At 36.0% G+C, this 12,997-nt stretch overlaps 1 pseudogene; it reads right to left on the bottom strand.

Moving 5' to 3' along the window:
• Positions 1 to 994: 994 nt before the first annotated feature.
• Positions 995 to 12,950, bottom strand: LOC135714679 (uncharacterized; annotated as a pseudogene).
• Between the last annotated feature and the right edge of the window lie 47 nt (positions 12,951 to 12,997).

Raw genomic sequence — 12,997 nt, 5'->3', positions numbered from 1 at the left:
CATTTATGTGTTTACGCTGGTTACCGTGTACACGGTGTTTCGTGAAAACCCATTTATGGGTAAAAAAATACCCATTTTCAAACCATGTATGCAGCTGTCAAAAAATGGGGGAATTTGGAAATCATAAAATGGGTGAAAAAATACCCATTTAAAGAATCAGTTCACGATTGCATAATGGGTATATTTTCTACCCACTAATGGGTGAAAAAACACTTTGAAATTTTATCGTCTCATTCCGTCACCGACCATTGGGAATGCAAAAAGTTTCTGTCCGCTTTTTTTAGCAAAAATGAACGATCTCTGGAAAAGGTTAGATTCCGAAACATTGGAGAGACTTACGGATAAGTCTATACAGTTTTATCCAATGTGGTATTATAATATCTCGTGTTATATTTTTTTTCGCTACAAATGCATTTATTCTCAATGTAAATATTAGAAAGTTTTTTTTTATATCAACGAGGACCAGCATCCTCCATTTGAAGAAATGGGTATTTTTTTACCCATTTTACGAAAAACACAATTCAAGAAGATGGGTAAAAAAACACCCATTTATTGACAGATCCCTCATTTACCCATTAATGAGTAAACCATAGTTTACCCATTAAATGAGGAGGGGCACTTTTAGCGAAAATGGGTGTTTTTATACCCATTAATGGGTTTTCGCGAAACACCGTGTAGGTAAATTGATGCAGTCCCAAAAAAGCCATCGTTGCGTAAAATTAACTTACCGGTAGGTAAAAAAGATTAGGAGAAGATCCAGCTAAATAAAGCCAGCAAATATAGGTGGTAAAGAGATCAATAGATGCCGTTTACAAAGAATTTACGAGATATATGAATCTCTAATAATTTCTTCTGACAATGAAGAAGAACCAAACGGAAAAAAAACATGCTGTTTCAATCATCAAACAAATAAAAATACAGTTTTTACCAATTTTAATTGACCACTGAAAATCAATTTTTATTGACCAAATCAATATACAAAAATTTTCACATTTCATTCGACTGTTGAATTATTCAAAAATTCCTTGTATCGCACAGTTAGCTCTGTGACGGATTTACATTTACTGTAATGTTTCGTTCCCCAGACATTTACCGATATCATGTCATTGAGTTTCCGGAGCAACATTGGTACTTTCAAGCCAAGTACAGAAAACGATTTGAACAAAATCTCGATAGCTCGTGTGCTTGAATCGCCACAAGGAATGACGTTTTGATTGAAGACAACGTACATATTGCCTTGTTTGTATCGATCAGCTACACAGATGATGTGTGGTCCAACAAATGTTGCGGATGATTGTTTCACCGCAAGCTTCTCATCAAATCCAATGTCTGTTTGCGTGTATTTAGTCCATCTAATCAAAGGTGCAGCGGCAATTTCCTCCATGCTAGCATTTGCCAATGTTATGGTTCGCTTGATGCCTTTATTTGACAGCTTTTTCATCAGCCTCAAAGCTCCTCGGACAAAATCTGAATAAGGAAAAATAGAAATGTATAATTTTAACATGCGATATTTAGTTTTCTTACCATCTTCTACCATATTCCAGCTAGTAGTGTCGAAGAGCAGTCCTACGCGAAGTAGTGTTTTCAAATCACCAGCTACATAAATATTTGCCTGGATTCGATCGAATGCCTGTATGATCTGTAAAAAAAAACACTGTTAATAGAAATTAGTTTATGATACCTGTAGGAATAAGGGCAGCAAGATGTGCAGCATGTCGAACGCATTCGTCCTCCACAATAATCATGTCCTTCTTAGTTCGCCGAAACAGCCTATCTTCGGGCAGCAAGTCCTTCCGCATGTTGCTTACCCTCGTTTCGATCAGGCCTGTGTGAGGTCCTTTGCCCAAACCTCCGTTGTGCCAAAAGAAGTTACAGTCCTAGAAGTTATTCATTCATAGGCGCTCAGTCAACAGTGATTGGGGTTGCCGGTTTTAGCCCTGTACAACATCAGTTATGTGTCTTCGAACTCACCTCCTTTGGTGCCTTTTCCGAGATTCAAGTTTTTTCCAAATGAGGAAACTCCTCCAATATTTGTATAGCCAACTCTTTCTTTTGCTGCCAAGTGGGATACCTTAAATAGCAATAAAAGAAAATTAGGATAATTAGTGTCCATAATGACGACATACCTCTTTTCTCGTAAAATTTGATGTTCGAAGAAATGTTTTGTAAGCAAACGGTTCATAAGGAGTAATTGTTTCGAGTCTGGAACCAACTTGCAATCCAACTGCCGGGTTAAGGTTTTAAGAAACTTTGGTTCCTTGGCGAGAATAGAGCGAATCGTCTCATTTTGTTGTTCGTTAACGGACATGTCTTGTTTGTTTTCTGCCACGTTTTCAGAAACATCATTGTCTTCAAAGTGTCGTTCGATGAGATTGAGTATGATTTTGCGGGGACCTTTTTCTATTATGCCCATTTCACGCAAGTCGTCATCATTCAATTCCCAGAGGGACACGTTATCAATAAGGTTTGCTGAAATAAAAAAAAGGAAAAAGGACTTTTGTTAATGTTATGGATAGAGGAAGGGTGCCAGTTTTGGTCATAGCAAGTTTTTGCCTGATAAAATTATAAGTAAGTAGTAAGGTTTCAAATATCTGTTACCCTATCTTTTTCTCATCTTACAAAGAAAGGTATATACACATACAAACAGATAAAAGACTCGCATTTTGTTCATCGAATTCAAATTAATTTAAATGTTTCATAGTCCTCGCCTGTGGCGCACATAGTCAACATCTTTGCGTTTGACGTTTACACATTACCACACTGACGAGCATGCTGCTCTTAACAGTGTACTCAAAAGATGGTGATAGTGTTTAAGCGACGATGTTTTTCAGTGAAATATATTCAATGCGTTATGTCTGTTTGTCTATGGTATATGTATTTATATATCTATCGTTTGGAAAGCCGCCTTCGATCCAGGTCATATAACATTCGACTTAGCTCGACGAGATAGGAACATGGGTATGCGTGTTGTGTGTGTATCTGTGCATATGTGTGTGTGTGTACGTATGTAACAAAAAAAAAACACACACATACACACACACGAAAGTGTTTCGGATTAAAAATGGAAAGTTAACGATATAATGGCATAACCATTTTTATTTTATGCTTTTACAATCTTGTCCTATTTAGTTATCATTAATGTTAGTTAGTTATGTTATGTGTTATGTTAGTTATCAATAAACAATTGTATTTCAAACTTATATAATAAAAGCTTTCAAAGTTATTTCCCAACTGCCACAAGCTGTAACATCTTCTGTTCAATAAATTTTCAAAAATGATTCTTACTACATTAGGGGAAATAGTCACTTTGTATACAAAAAGTTGTGTATCAAATTCAACAATATTCAATTCTTGAATAATAAAAAATATGTCAGAATCATGTTCGATTGTTGCTAGAAGTATTCCATAAGATTGTAGAGAACATTTTTCGTATTTTACAACGAAGCTTGGACAAAAATTAACTCCATTAATTTCAAGACGATCAATTGTTTTCAGTTCGTTAGGTAGATCAAATAATAGTAGGGCAGTGTCCAATAAAGTTTTGTTAATAAATGATGATGAATGGATTATTGGTTTATCAACTACATAGTTATGTTTTAAAATTGAATTGACTTGCTTCAAATTCAATCTTTTTGTCAGGCTGAGGGATAAGTTTCTGAAATTATTGCATGTTTTACTTTGCGATTTTGACTCCTTAAACTTTGCTTCGAATATCATACAGCTAAAATGAGCAATTGGACCATTTTCTCGGCAAACTTGAGCGTAATGCGCAATATGATGGATTTTGTTTATTGCGTTAGTAGAAGGGAAACATATCTTAAACGACTGATGATCAGTCCGCATCGTGCTCTCTTGCCGTGCGGATCTATTTGCTTTTTGCTTAAGGAAGTGTTACTACTACCTAAAGCTACAACAAATTTAAACAGCACTTTTCAGTGCTAAACCTGTAAAAATTTTCTACCTTGTTCAACTCCTCTTATTCCTCTTCGATCCTTGTTTGGACCCTACCCGAGGTAATCCTTCTTGGATATCGATTTGGAAAATTCCTCTTCGATCCTTCAGATTCTTATAGTAATCTGCTTGGAAGTCGATTTGGATAATCGCATAATCGCACTTTTCAGTGCTCAACCTGTAAAAATTTTCTACCTTGTTCAACTCCTCTTATTCCTCTTCGATCCTTGTTTGGACCCTACCCGAGGTAATCCTTCTTGGATATCGATTTGGAAAATTCCTCTTCGATCCTTCAGATTCTTATAGTAATCTGCTTGGAAGTCGATTTGGATAAAAATTTACTGCCGCCATGGCGCCTAAACGCAAAAGAAAGGGGCAAACTCTTGACCCCCCTTCTGATGAAATTAATTTGAGTAATCAATTTGATTTACTCACGGATGATGAGAATGATCCATCATCCAAGAAAAATTCTAGTAAACTTTCCCGGCTTAATGCCAAGAAGGAAAAGATTCCCCCTATTGTGATAACCACTACCGATTTCCATGCTCTTCGCATGGAACTTTTGAATTTCGTGAAAGTTAAGTTTTCACTACAAATTGGACGTCGGGGTGAATGCCGTGTTTTGGCTGAAACCTTGGACGGATTTAAATGTCTTCTCAAGTATCTTACTGAGAAGAAGCACAAATTTTTTACTTACGACACCAAAACTGAACGTGTGTTCAAGGTTGTCATGAAAGGACTGCCCAGTGGTGAATCCCTGGATCAGATCAAAGATGAACTGGCAAAATTACTTGGAGTTGTGCCACTCCAAGTAATCAAAATGAAAATGAAATCCCGTCCTGGCGATTCGCGCAACGGGATTTCTAATGATTTTTATTTAGTTCACTTCAAGTCTAGTGAACTAAACAACCTTAAGGCCTTAGAAAAAGCTAGCCTTATGCTCCATGTCCGAGTGAAGTGGGAACACTTCAGGAAGACTGGAGGAAATTTCCAAAACCTCACTCAGTGCCGTAAGTGCCAGGGTTGGGGCCACGGAACTAAAAATTGCTACATGCCAGCTAAATGCATGAATTGTGGTGATTCCTCTCACGCAAAGGACGACTGTCCTGTGAAGGAAGATCCTAAGAAATTTAAATGCTCAAATTGTGGTGAAAACCACAAATCCAATTTTTGGGAATGTAAGACTCGCAAAGCGATCCTACAATCTCGTTCTAACCGACAGGTAAGAAACGCTCCACGTTTCCGACCAGGTACAAATTCCTCTGCTGTTAACAACGGTCAGCGAGGAACAAATTCTACATTCGTACCCGTAGGTACAAATATCACCCCTGCTTCAAATCTTTCATCTGTACCTACTCCCCTCGCTGCTAACAATGTTCAGCGACTTAATGGAGCTACCTATGCTGCTATTGCAGCGGGTAGAAATCAAAATACTAACCAAAGTAATTCTAACGGAAATTTTGACAATTTTGACTTAGGAAGCATTACTGCCCCTAAAATGGAATTTTTACAGAAATCATTAATTGACATGATTTCTGATATGCTTAAATCTAACTCCATGTTTGATGCTATTCAAACTGGAGTAAAATTTGCAAATAATATTGTCATGACTTTAAAATTCAGTAATGGATTTTAAAGCATTAAACATTTTAAATTGGAATGCTCGATCTCTTAAAGATAATGAAGACGAGCTATTTAATTTTTTGAGAGTTCATAACGTGCATATTGCCGTTATAACTGAAACGTTCCTTAAACCTGGCCATAAGGTTAAGAAGGACTCAAATTATTTAATTTATAGAAATGATCGTCTTGATGGACCCTGTGGTGGCGTTGCCATCATTATTCATAGACGAATCAAACACAAAATACTTTCTTCATTTGAAACCAAAGTTTTTGAAACTTTGGGAGTTTCTGTTGAAACAAAATTTGGACAACTTACGTTTATAGCTGCCTATTTGCCATTCCAATGCGTAGGCCTGCAAAAGAATTTTCTCAAGGGTGACCTTCAGAAACTTACCCGTCATAGGTCTAAATTCTTCATTATTGGTGATTTTAATGCAAAACACCGCTCATGGAATAATGCTCAAAGCAATTCCAATGGTAATATTCTGTTTGATGATTGTTCTGCAGGTTATTACACTATTCAATATCCAAACAGCCCAACATGCTTTTCTTCTGCAAGAAATCCCTCAACTATTGATTTGGCCTTAACTGATTCATGTCATCTTTGTAGCCAATTGGTTACCCATGCTGACTTCGGTTCTGATCACCTTCCAGTAACTTTTGAAATATCCCAAGAAATAATTTCTAATCCCAACAGCTTTACTTTCAATTACCATAGGGTTGATTGGGAGCAATATCGAACATTTATGGAATATAACTTCGATCCAAACATTCCTTTGCAAACCAAAGATGAAATTAATTATGCTCTTGAATCTCTGACTACTTCTATAGTTGAAGCAAGAGCTGCCTCAGTACCAAAATGCGAGGTTAAATTCGATTCAATTATAATAGACGATGATCTTCAGCTCTTGATCCGTCTTAAAAATGTCCGTAGGAGACAATTTCAAAGAACACGCGATCCTGCCATGAAAGTTATCTGGCGGGATTTGCAAAAACAAATTAAAAAGCGATTCTCTGCCCTGAGGAACAAAACTTTTGAAAATAATGTTTCTAAATTAGACCCGAGTTCCAAACCCTTTTGGAAACTCACAAAAATTTTGAAAAAACCTCAAAAGCCAATTCCAGCGCTTAAAGAAGGTGGTAAAATTTTGATCACAAATTTGGAAAAAGCTCAGAAACTTGCTAAGCAATTCGAGAGTTCCCATAATTTCAGTTTGGGTCTTACTAGTCCTATTGAGAATCAGGTTGCTGGGGATTTTCTGAATATTTTCTCTCGCGAAAATATTTTTGATGATTCCTGGGGGACTGATTTGGACGAAGTAAGGTCTATAACTAAAAAATTTCAAAATATGAAAGCTCCAGGTGATGATGGAATTTTCTATATCCTCATCAAAAAACTCCCAGAGAGTACCTTGTCTTTCTTGGTAAAATTATTTAACAGATGTTTCCATTTGGCATACTTTCCTGATAAATGGAAAAATGCAAAAGTTGTTCCAATTTTGAAGCCGGATAAAAATCCAGCTGAAGCTTCTAGCTACCGTCCAATAAGTTTGCTTTCTTCAATAAGTAAACTTTTTGAAAAAATAATTTTGAATAGAATGATGCTTCACATCAATACGAACTCAATTTTTGCAGATGAGCAGTTTGGATTTCGCCATGGGCATTCAACTACTCATCAACTCTTGAGAGTTACCAATTTAATTCGTTCAAACAAATCGGAAGGCCACTCAACTGCAGTTGCTCTTCTAGACATAGAAAAAGCATTCGACAGTGTTTGGCATGAAGGTTTGATTGCTAAATTGAAAAAGTTTAATTTTCCACTTTACATTATGAAATTAGTTCAAAATTATTTAACTGACAGAACTCTGCAGGTAAACTATCAAAATTCCAAATCTAATCGACTACCTGTTAAAGCAGGAGTTCCTCAGGGTAGCATTCTTGGGCCTATATTGTATAACATTTTCACTTCGGACCTCCCTGATTTGCCTCAGGGTTGCCACAAATCTTTGTTCGCTGATGACACAGGCATTTCCGCTAAAGGAAGAAGTCTTCGTGTTATTTGCAGCAGACTTCAGAAAAGTTTAGATATTTTCTCTTCTTATTTACAAAAATGGAAGATTTCTCCCAACGCTTCCAAAACTCAACTTATAATATTTCCACATAAGCCTAGGGCTTCCTTTTTGAAACCTAGTAGTAGTCACATAGTCACTATGAACGGAGTTCCAATTTCCTGGTCAAACCAAGTGAAATATCTTGGATTAGTTCTTGACCAAAAATTAACTTTTAAAGATCACATTGAGGGCATTCAAGCCAAATGTAACAAATATATAAAATGTTTGTATCCTCTTATAAACAGGAAATCCAAACTTTGCCTGACGAATAAACTTCTAATATTTAAACAAGTTTTTAGACCGGCCATGCTTTACGCTGTGCCAATATGGTCTAGTTGTTGCACTACCAGGAAAAAAGCACTTCAAAGGATTCAGAACAAAATTCTGAAGATGATTTTGAAGTTGCCTCCCTGGTACAGTACTACCGAAGTACATAGAATTTCGAATGTTGAGACTTTAGCACAAATGTCCAACAAAATAATTAATAATTTCCGGCAAAAATCGTTACAATCCTCAATTGCAACGATTAATTCCCTTTATACTTAGATAAGATTTAGTTTTAGTTATTTAGTTTTAAGCTATCAATTGTTATACTGACATGCAGGTTTAAAAAACCTGTTTAAAATACTGAATTGCCAAGACAGGAACAATGTAAAAACACTTAGATATATATCATAACAATTAAGGCTGGTAAGTTACTGTAGTAACTGGAGCACCTAGGTTAAAAATGAAATGTAATTTATTTTGAATTTGGAACAAATAAAGAGTTAAAAAAAAAAAAAAAAAAAAAAAAAAAAAAAAAAAAAACGACTGATGAAATTTCGTGACAGATTCTGACATGTTTTCAATCATTTCTGGTGTTACTTTGTTTGAAAAGCTAATGTAAGTAATTTGAAGTAGGGCTGCTATTATCTCTCGATAATTTTCATTGGACTTCAAAATTTCGTGAAATATGAAGGGGAAGCTACGCAATAGTAGCCAGCATTGAGCCGCTGACTGACTTAGACCATTATTTTTACTTTTTAGGTTAAGTTTGGTGAAGTTTGCTGAGGGTTTGTCTCGCACCTCAGTGTCTCCTTATTCAAAATTGTCTATCAACTGATTTATGTTGTACTCAGTAATTATTTTGCTTCTAAAAACCACTGCTTGCAAGATTTTTTTAAGAACCATTGGGACGATGCCTTCTAAGAGGTCATGCATAGGATCTAGCGTTCGGCTTATTGGCCACCTGAAATACTTAAGCATGTGGAGAGCACAACTAGCTTTTATGCCATAGAGGCTCGATGGTTTTTGAGATTCTTCCGAAGCAATCAAGGCATTTTGAACTGTCTCAACAGTTCTTATAGGGAAATTATCACTGAATTGTCCTGAAATCAATTCATTTCTACTTATCTCACAAACCCTGCAAAACATATTAGCAGATGGTCCCATCATGCCGTATATATCGTGTAGCGCTAAAGTATCACCTAGTACGTGGACTAGTACTGCCCTCAGAACCCAAACTCCGGACTCTGTTTTGACTGGAATTCCTTCATCTGACTCTAATCGAGAAAGGTCTTCAATTAAAGGTTGTAGAACTTTTTTGTACCTAGCAGGACAGAAAAAAATACTGATTAATAGGCTGTTACTATGATAAGTATAGTACACCGGAGCATTTAAAACCAAATAGTTAGTGAAAAAACTAGAGACTACTAGAGCTATTCAGTAATATGTGTTCTGATTTCAGTTGACATAAAAAATACAATATTTTTAGTAAAAATCTTCCATATAATGCCCCGGTGTATATACCTCAGTGGGCCAGGAATTAAATCTAGCATGAAAAAAACAATAACGATCTTTAATTCTGGTCCACTAGGCAATGTAATTATTAGTATAACTCTTGATTTATTACCAAAACTTTTGATGAAAATTGTATTTTTTGAACTTCCGTTCATTTAAAACATAAAAAAAAATCATACAATAGCATGAATTTTACCCTAATAATGGATCAATACAGGATGAACAATTCAAAGATTTATTTTGTTCATTTAGAGATTTTCTCCCTCAAACTGATGCGTCTCTGGAACTTCTCTTAAGGGCCACCCACATTAGATCCGTAGACAATAGATTTCGCTGTCACTTTGCCGCAACGCGTCAGATGAGTGACAGGATCAGGATTATGACAGAAAAGTTATTTTTATTTTCGGTGAAAAATATTCTTGTTAACAAACCTTTTAAAAACAACGGAAAACTCTGCGATACTTAGCTTGCACTAGCGAAAAATATTAATCTGGTTAATTTAGTAAAGTAACGAAAAAGGAAATTGACGAAGAGAATCAATCCCTATAGAAAGGGGTTGTAAATAAACATAGAACACGCTTTAGATTTTTTTTGTATAAACGATTTTCTACGCTGGGGGAGGGGGTTTGAGATACCTTAAAACTATCTACGTAGTTTATGGACAGTCCCATAGAACTTTTTGAATCGCCTAATGTGGGATGAATACACTCTGGCTCAAGCATATGTATCAGATGACTGTTTATTATTGGTAAAAATCATGAGTTAACTTATAAATTATAATGAAGTAATGAAATTGGGTTGTTAGCGGAATGCTTAAATAAAACAGCAAACAAGGTTATCTTCCATTTAATTCCACTTAATTAAGTGGAATTAAATGGAAGATAACCTTTTTTGCTGTTTTATTTTATTATAAATTATAGCTAAAGGTCCACAAATGGGACAGTTACTTTGATCTTACCCGTATTTTTTTAGCACAATTGACTTTACCATCAATGTCAAATGAATGCGATCTAGTGATGAGTTGATTCGTGGATCAAAGTTTTCAATTTTGAAACAGATGTTAGTCATTTTATTTTTGCTTTTGCGCGAACCGAGTGGGTTCACATACTCCCCCTCATCAATGTGAATTGAGAGCCTTAGACAATTCAGATGAAGTTGGAGAAAAGGATGATTTTGGAAGTGCTCACCATCTTTGAACGTTACTATTGAACTATCGGTACTCGTTGTTTCATTTTCAACCATCGCTCTTGCTTTAGGATTGGACATGATGAGTTGCAGTGTCTCTAAAATCGATATGTAGTGAAATACATCTTTTTGGATTTTTACTCTCGTGATGTATTCATGCTTCCGAAATGTTCGCTGAAATTTTCTTCCTCTTGAGCGGCAGACTACGACCCGTTTCAATTGTTTGTGTTTTCCCAAGACAATCTCCTTAGGCTCTGGTATTGAGCATCCAGCCTTTCCAGATAAATATGCAATATTGTCTGCTGGACACTTAACGTTGCTAGTCAAGTCAGGAATTTGCAATTCATTGATAAGTCGTACCGTATCCTCGTCATGTAGCATTTTTTTCGTTGTTAGGTAAGATTTTATTTTTGACATTGTATACTGTTGAATCCACTCAGATATGAATACATATCCATTGATAAACGACTTTAATTTAGTCTCTGGGACTGATACATCACACCTGAGATCTGTTATCAAGGTAGAAACAGCATTTGTGGTATCTTGCAATGAAACGGGCGTTTTGTAGAAAAATGGATTTTCTATTTTTGATTCATCGCAATCGTTGACATTTTGGGTTGGCTCTGTATCTAGAGGATGACTAGACTGAAAGTCAAAGTCTGTCAATGGATGCTTGTTTAGTACGTGTAGTTTGAAGCTTGAGAAGTAGGAATAAATTGATCCACACAATGAACATTTAAATGGGAATTCTGCTTGTAAGCCTGTTAATATTCCGTGACTCGTCACAAAATGGTGCTTAAGCTCATCGATGAATCCTTTAATAAATAAGCCACAATCCTGAACATGACATGTAAACCCTTTAAATGAAAAAAAAAGTAAGTTTCATTTATACACTAGTAAAAATCCACACATAACTAATAGAAAATTTCTATAAAATATTAAGCATAATATTCATTTGGCCACACATAATTAGATATCATGGAACAAAACACATACAGATTATGTGTCATATAAACAGTATGTGTGATCACATATAGAGATGATATGTGCAAGTGAGATTTATGTGTCTGGCATATAGAAACTATATCATAAATCTAATTGCAAAAATCTATGTGTGGAACACATAGAAACAATCATTGACTTTTTCTCAGTGTAGGTATTTTGCCCATTTACATTATAGCCAATATTACTAAATAATGTTGACGGGTCGTTTAATATTTACGTTTTAATCATTTTAACGTAATAGCAAAAGTTAAGAAATTCTTGTGACTATGTTCTTTTTTTTTTTTTTTTTTTTTTTTTTTTATTAAAGTCACTTTAACACTCATGGGTCATTCGTGACTTGTCCGGGTGAGATTTGTACTCGTGACTCTGGCGTGAGAGGTATGAATGTTAACCACTATGCCGGGGTCGCCCCCTACTACTATGTTCTTTTTTTTTTTTTTTTACTATGTTCTTTTTTTTCCCTTTGGTTTGTTTTTTTTTCCGTCGATCTTGTTTTCCGTGCTGAGCACCAATGCTACCGACGTGCCAGGAAGGTAGCTCCCACACCTGGACCCTATCTATCGACCCATCAACTCATGAACCGGGGACCAACGGCTTTACTTCCCATCCGAAGGAAGGCGTGATCAGAGATGTTATGCCTCAGAACATCCCGGCGGCGCCGACTGGGATTGAACCCAGGCCTGCTGGGGTGAGAGGTAATCACCACCGGCGCCGTTCCATGTGACTATGTTCAAAATCGTATTTATCTGTACGGAATATGACACACGGCCCTCCGGGCCTCGGATTGCAAGCCTCAACTTCAAACACATGTTATTTCATTTTAAATAATCTTTAAAATTGTAAAAGTAACAAATTATAGGCGAAGGGTCAATCCTGATTGAGGCAGAAACAAATTCAGGTTAAATTTAAGACAAATGAGAGTAAATAGTAAATAGATGGTTTACAAAGCCGGGAGATCACTGAAGCACAAATAATGAAATTTGTTTTGAGCTGATGTATTTCAATACTCTCCCTAATAAAAATACCATAAACGAATGATAACCCAAATGGTTGAACTATTCCACAAATGGTTGGGATGATACCCGGAACACGTCGTTAAGCAACATCACCATAACAGTTTTATTAGGGCTGTATGAGATCTTTTTTGAATCAAGGCCGTGGAAATACGTGAGAATGTAGTAAAACATACATCTTAAAATAGTTGATTTTAAATAAAAACACATCACACTTACCAGTGAGCTTTTCATAGGTACCGCTGTCCAATTTTTTTGTAGCCGTTCCATTCCGTGATATCATCAATTCGAAACCGTTTGATTGGACTGTACGCCAGTCGGAAGCTCAGA

The sequence above is a fragment of the Ochlerotatus camptorhynchus genome, unplaced genomic scaffold, assembly GCF_037179485.1.
Source record: "Ochlerotatus camptorhynchus isolate MF236.1 unplaced genomic scaffold, CSIRO-AGI_Acam_v1.1 ptg000691l, whole genome shotgun sequence".
NCBI classification, from domain to species: Eukaryota; Metazoa; Arthropoda; class Insecta; order Diptera; family Culicidae; genus Ochlerotatus; species Ochlerotatus camptorhynchus.
Note: the sequence above shows the minus strand (reverse complement) of the source record. Positions and strands in the feature narration are given on the sequence as shown.